Genomic DNA, 6,512 nt, shown 5'->3' on the forward strand with positions numbered 1-6,512 from the left:
GATATAACAGACAGTAATGCCAAGGAATGTACAGGGGAAGTTATTAACATTAATGGAATGTAAATAAGAAGAAAGAAAAGTGGATGAAAAAATTACCAACTGTAAGCAGGAATCGAGCCTACGACCTTCGAATTACGCGTTCGATGCTCTAACCACTGAGCTATTACAGCGGCCCTCTCTCCATCCACTTTTTTGGGTTTATCTGTGAATTTAGAAGTAGGAGCGACAGTCAGCGCCATCTATAAGCCAAACAACGAGTGTGAAAACACTCTTATGCGCATGTTTGGCGTCACGTAGCACGTGAACTTATTATGAGCGGGCAGCTGATTAATTGTCCCTCTTATACAACCTAAACACACCAAGTCTGCCAGTACGAGACCCTCGTTCAATGAAATAAGGGAAAGAAGTGTATACCTAAGGGCTCGTTTTTCCGTGTTTTTAACACAATAATAATGAGATATAACAGACAGTAATGCCAAGGAATGTACAGGGGAAGTTATTAACATTAATGGAATGTAAATAAGAAGAAAGAAAAGTGGATGAAAAAATTACCAACTGTAAGCAGGAATCGAACCTACGACCTTCGAATTACGCGTTCGATGCTCTAACCACTGAGCTATTACAGCGGCCCTCTACAAAATAAACGCTTACATTTCAATTTCAATGTTAGGTTATGAGAAATCGATCAGCTCAATTGACTCAACTGAATCAATCAATGATAATGGCAGTGAGTTCCATTCGTTAATAGTGCGAGGAAAAAAAGAAAATTTGAAGGTGTTAGTTCTTGTATGATATGGAGTTAAAGATTGAGGATGATGATGTCTGGTTAGTCTAGTTGATAACGGGCGTAGATATGGTCCAGGATGAAAAGAGAGTCTGTTATTCTTCAGAAGAAAAAGAAATTTGAGCCTGAGTATTTTACGTCTTAATTCCAATGTTTGTATTCCATGAGTTTGCATGAGCGCTGTTGGCGAATCGGTGGAACGGAATTTAGAAAAAATAAATCTAACAGCTTTGCGCTGAACTATTTCTAGTGCGTTAGTATTGTGGTTGGTGTGAGGATCCGAGACGGTGCAAGCGTATTCTAACCTAGGCCTAATTAGCGATGTATAAGCATGAAGCTTGGTTTCGGGGGGCGCCTGTTTAAGTTTGTGTCGCAGAATACAAAGCTTGCGAAAAGAAGAAGCACAAATGTTAGCGATATGAGAATTCCAACTGAGGTTAGTAATGGTCACCCCAAATATTTGTGTTCATTTACTTGAACTAGGGGTATAGATGGAAGACTAAGAAAACTGCCGTTTTTGTATTTTCTTTGTTATATGCTTGTATTTTATTTATTTATTTAAGACATACTGCAAGCCCATCGAAGGGCCCAAGCAGGAGGGGCATCACGAGAAAAACAAAATTTAGGCACAACACATGATACACTGATAAAAATAGTTTGAACAAATACAGGAATGCATCAAAGTTACAAAAATTCGCAATACACGTGGTACACTGTTGGAAATATATTATACACATACACAAGAATACATCGAAGTTGCAAAACAAAGCAATCAGAATTCCAAATGTTCAAAGGAGTGAATATTGGTCACAGCCGATTCAGTTAGTTTATTCCAATCTGTAATAGTACGTGGAAAAAAACGAAAACTTAAAAATATTAGTTCGAGCGCTGTACTGAGTCAGAGATTCGAGGTGTCTATGCCGTGTTTGTCGGGAAGTGAGTGGCTGAAGGAATTTCTCGGGTTTAAGTGAAAGTTTGTTATTTTTAAGCAAGAATAGAAATTTTAACCTTTGAATTTGACGGCGTGATTGAAGTGTTGGGATGCCATGCTCTTCCATTAATCTTGTCGGCGATTCACTGGGACGATAGCTTGAAAAAATGAATCGAACGGATTTACGCTGTATCATTTCAAGAGCATTAATATTACTTTTTGTGTGAGGATCCCAGACAGTGCAGGCGTATTCCAGTCGCGGTCTAATTATGGATGTATAGGCGAGTAGCTTAACTTTTGTTGGGGCCTTTCTAGGCTTGTGTCTAAGGAAGCAAAGTTTTCGGAATGAAGCTGCACATGTGTTTGTTACGTGTTTGTTCCAGCTCAAGTTATTTGTTATAGTGACGCCAAGATATTTATATTCTGATACTTGTTCTAACGGTTGTGACGGAAGATTGTAAGGGAAGGACAGCTTATTCTTTTTGTTAGTTATGTTCATAAAAACGGATTTTTTGGCATTGAGCTTCATTCCCCATTTTTCGAACCACGCCTGAACATAATTAAGGTTTGTGTTTAGCATTTGTTGGTCTTCAGGGCATGTTATTTTGTTGTATAGAATACAGTCATCGGCAAATAATTTAATTTTCACGGGATCACTAATAAGGGATACAAGATCGTTAATATAAATTAGAAATAATAACGGGCCTAATACGCTGCCTTGTGGAACACCCGAAAGAACAGAAAGCCGAGTAGAGGAATGATCATCGATGCAAACATATTGGAAGCGGTTCGACAAGTAGGAAGAGATCCAATTGGTTACAAAAGCTGGAAGACCTATCACTTTTAACTTGTGCATTAAATGAACATGGAAAACTAAATCAAAGGCTTTTTGGAAGTCTAGAAAAATAACATCAACTTGACCAGTTTTATCAAGAATGCTAGCAAAGTCATGAACAATAGAAGTGAGTTGCGTGACCGTGGAAAATTCTTTTCTGAAGCCGTGTTGACAGTCAGATAATAAGTTGTTTCTGTTTAGAAGATTTATAATGTAGTCGGCTATAATGTGTTCAAGAAGTTTACAACAAGAAGAAGTCAGAGAGATTGGACGGTAATTAGTAAACAACGTCTCGTCGCTTTTTTTAAATACTGGAAATATGCGGGCTAATTTCCAATCCTCAGGTACAACACCAGACAAAAGAGATGCTCGAAAAACGATTACTAAAAATTGGGATAGGATTTCAGCATAGCGGCGCAAAAAAATATTCGGAATGCAATCAGGACCGGTTGACGCTTTCGTTTTGAGGTTCAACAACATGGAAAATACGCCAGGCTGTGAGACAATATCAGCTTCGCTTGCGGAAGATAATACGGAGCAAGGCATTGCATCATCAGATTTAAGAAAAATGCTATGAAAATACTTATTGAAGTTTTCAGCAATGCTATGCTTATCAGTGATGGCGACACCCTCATGTAGCATTGGTTGAATTGTTTTTTTTTTCTTTTCGCGCAGGAAAGTTCAAAATTTATGCGGAGCGGAGCGGATAAAGTCTGGCAGGGTCTGTTCAAAATAACGTCGCCTTGTGCACACCACGGCATCTTTGAGGTTAGACTGCGCAACACCGATAATACTCGGACAGGCAGCTTTACGCTTCAAACGCTTGACTTTTCTTTCCGCGTGCAAAAAACATCGCGCGTGATCCAGGGATTGTTTTTACGAGTTTTCCTAACTTTGTTTGGTATAAAGTTATTGAGGCAATAAGTACATATATCCTTAAACCTCATCCATAAGTCAGCAGTATCAGAGCCATTAAAATCACTCAGACAAATTTCGAAATAGTCAAGCACACTCTCATCCCTGGCACACGAGAAATCTTTTAACACAGTTTTTTTCGCACGAGGCGTTTCATACTTAGCGTTCACAGGAAAAGAAAACACAACCATATCGTGGTCTGATAGGCCATGTTCCACAGACACTCTAAATGTTTCAATTGATTGACTGACGAACACAAGATCAAGAATAGACGCAGAAGCACCCTGAATACGTGTAGGTTGTTTTGCTACCTGGTGCAAATTGTGGGTTAGCATTATATCAAGCAAATGTGAGGAGCTTGTGCAATGAACAGGGGACGGGGAAGGACGGGGAAGGACGGTTATACTGTTTTCGTTTCATTAAGTTAGCTTAGCGAATTTTTTTAATTTTTTCGAGATTTTGCTCTGATACGATTCTAATTACTCGGTCACGTGGGGTGCGGCACACAGAAAGCTTTTCGTTTCGGTGCCATGTGAATTGATATTCTTTTTCAGTTGCCCTCGATTGCTTTGTTGTACGCTGTGAGATTTTCATTGAAGAAAATGTTTAACTTTGCTTCTCCTAAGTCGCTAGGCGGAATTGTTGTAGGCCCGTGTGCTCAGATTTGGGTGCACGTTAACGAACCCCAGGTGGTCTAAATTTCCGGAGCCCTCCACTACGGCGTCTCTCATAATCATATAGTGGTTTTGGGACGTTAAACCCCACATATCAATCAATGAGTTTGCATGAGCGCTGTTGGCGAATCGGTGGAACGGAATTTAGAAAAAATAAATCTAACAGCTTTGCGCTGAGCCATTTCAAGTGCGTTAGTATTGTGGTTGGTGTGAGGATCCCAGACGGTGCAAGCGTATTCTAACTTAGGCCTAATTAGCGATGTATATGCATGAAGCTTGGTTTCGGGGGGCGCCTGTTTAAGTTTGTGTCGCAGAATACAAAGCTTGCAAAAAGAAGAAGCACAAATGTTAGCGATATGAGAATTCCAACTGAGGTTGTTAGTAATGGTCACCCCCAAATATTTGTATTCATTTACCTGAACTAGGGGATTAGATGGAAGACTGTAAGAAAACTGCCGTTTATGTATTTTCTTTGTTATATGCATGTATACTGTTTTTGTTTCATTAAGCTTCATGTCCCATTGTTTACACCATGAATGAACGATAAGGAGGTTAGTATTCAAAAGTTCCTGATCTTCTCGACAAATAACATCATGCTACAATATGCAGTCATCTGCAAATAAGCGAATTTGAACTGGCTCTGTTACAACATTAACGATGTCATTAATAAAAATCAAGAACAGGAGCAGTCCCAGTACACTACGTTGTGGTACCCCCGAAGTAACTGGCAAACTACGCGAGTGGTAAACATCAATAGACACGGATTGGGTGCGATTGCTTAAGTAGGCGGAAATCCAATTAATGATGGAAGAGGGGAGGCCAATGTATTTTAGTTTGCAAAGTAACTTTCCATGTGAAACAAGGTCGAATGCTTTCTGAAAATCCAAAAAAATTACGTCAGCTTGATCAGGTTTGTCAAGGACACTTGCAAAACTGTGAATTATAGTGGTTAGTTGTGTGACCATAGAAAAACCCTTCTTGAATTCATGCTGAGATGAAGAAAGAATGTTGTTGTCTGTTAAAAATTTAATTATGTATTTTGCAACAATATGTTCAAGAATCTTACAGCAGGAAGAAGTGAGCGATATCGGACGATAGTTTGTAATCAGTGCAATGTCCCCTGTCTTGTGTACGGGCACCACACGCGCTGTTCGCCAGTCAATCGGTAGATCTGAAGATGACAAAGATGCACGGAAAATGTATGCGAGGAACGGGGCGAGTGCTTCTGAATATCGACGAAGGAATGCATTTGGAAGGCCATCAGGACCAGATGATGTTTTTGTCTTCAGGTTAAGTAGCATAGCTACAATACCTGGTAGCGATACAATATCTTCGTAGTCTGAGCAACATACAGGGTCAAGAATAACTTTTTCTGAAGAAACGGAAAAAAACACTGAAAATACATATTGAAATGTTCTGCAATGGCATCCTTGTCATCAATTAAAACACCATCGATTTTAATCTCGTTAACAGACCTTTTTTTATTTAAAGAAATCCAGAACTTCTTAGGGGTTTCCTTTATATAATTTGGTAAGATGTAATGAAAATAATGCCATTTAGAACGTCCTAATGTTTCACTAAGCGCAGTTCGAGCAGTATCAACTACGTTTGTAGAGGCTCTTCTTTTTTTAAGGTGCTTAAGCTTTCTTTTTAAGTGCAAGACGTCTCTCATTATCCAGGGATTCGACTTTTTTGTTTTCTTAGCTTAGTTAGGTATAAAATTATCGAGACAATAAGTGCAGATCTGTTTAAATTGAACCCACAGTTTCTCAACATCCGAACCTTGAAAATTGTTAAACACCATCTCAAGATGATCCAAAACGCTCTCATCCCTGGCACGAGGAAAGTCTTTAACAAAAGTAATTTCGGGGGGCGCATTACAGGGTTTATCAGTGTTACACGATAACAACACCTTAGAATGATCGGAAATATCGGGATTCACAGACACTGAAAATTCTTGAATAGACCTAGCAAGAAAAACAAGATCCAGGATTGAAGAGGATGCATCACAAACTCGCGTAGGCTCCGTTACCACTTGTTGCACATCCAAGTTTAGCATAATATCAAGCAAAGGTCCAACATCCGCACATCGACCAGTATTTGAAAATGGAAAGTGCCAGTCAACAGAAGGTAAGTTAAAGTCACCTGCAATGATTACTTCATTACCTGAAAAAGACCGTAGGTGGTCGCATAGATCATGCAGAAATTGGGACGTTGCATCTGGAGGTCGATAAACTGCAGACAACAAGAAAGTACGCCCTGAGCAGAACACTTTTAAGGTAAAGCTTTCGTGGTTATCTATCTGACGTACCAGTGACGCTCGAATTCCACATTTTATCAAAACAGCCACACCCCCGCCTCTAGTAGGGTGGT

The 6,512-nt window shown here is 39.5% G+C and overlaps 1 non-coding gene across 1 annotated transcript; it reads right to left on the bottom strand.

Annotated features, from left to right (window-relative positions):
* Positions 1–553: 553 nt before the first annotated feature.
* Positions 554–626, bottom strand: TRNAT-CGU (transfer RNA threonine (anticodon CGU)). Its single transcript has one exon. It is a non-coding gene; the product is annotated as a tRNA-Thr (tRNA).
* Between the last annotated feature and the right edge of the window lie 5,886 nt (positions 627–6,512).

The sequence above is a fragment of the Rhipicephalus microplus genome, unplaced genomic scaffold, assembly GCF_043290135.1.
Source record: "Rhipicephalus microplus isolate Deutch F79 unplaced genomic scaffold, USDA_Rmic scaffold_14, whole genome shotgun sequence".
Lineage (NCBI taxonomy): Eukaryota > Metazoa > Arthropoda > Arachnida > Ixodida > Ixodidae > Rhipicephalus > Rhipicephalus microplus.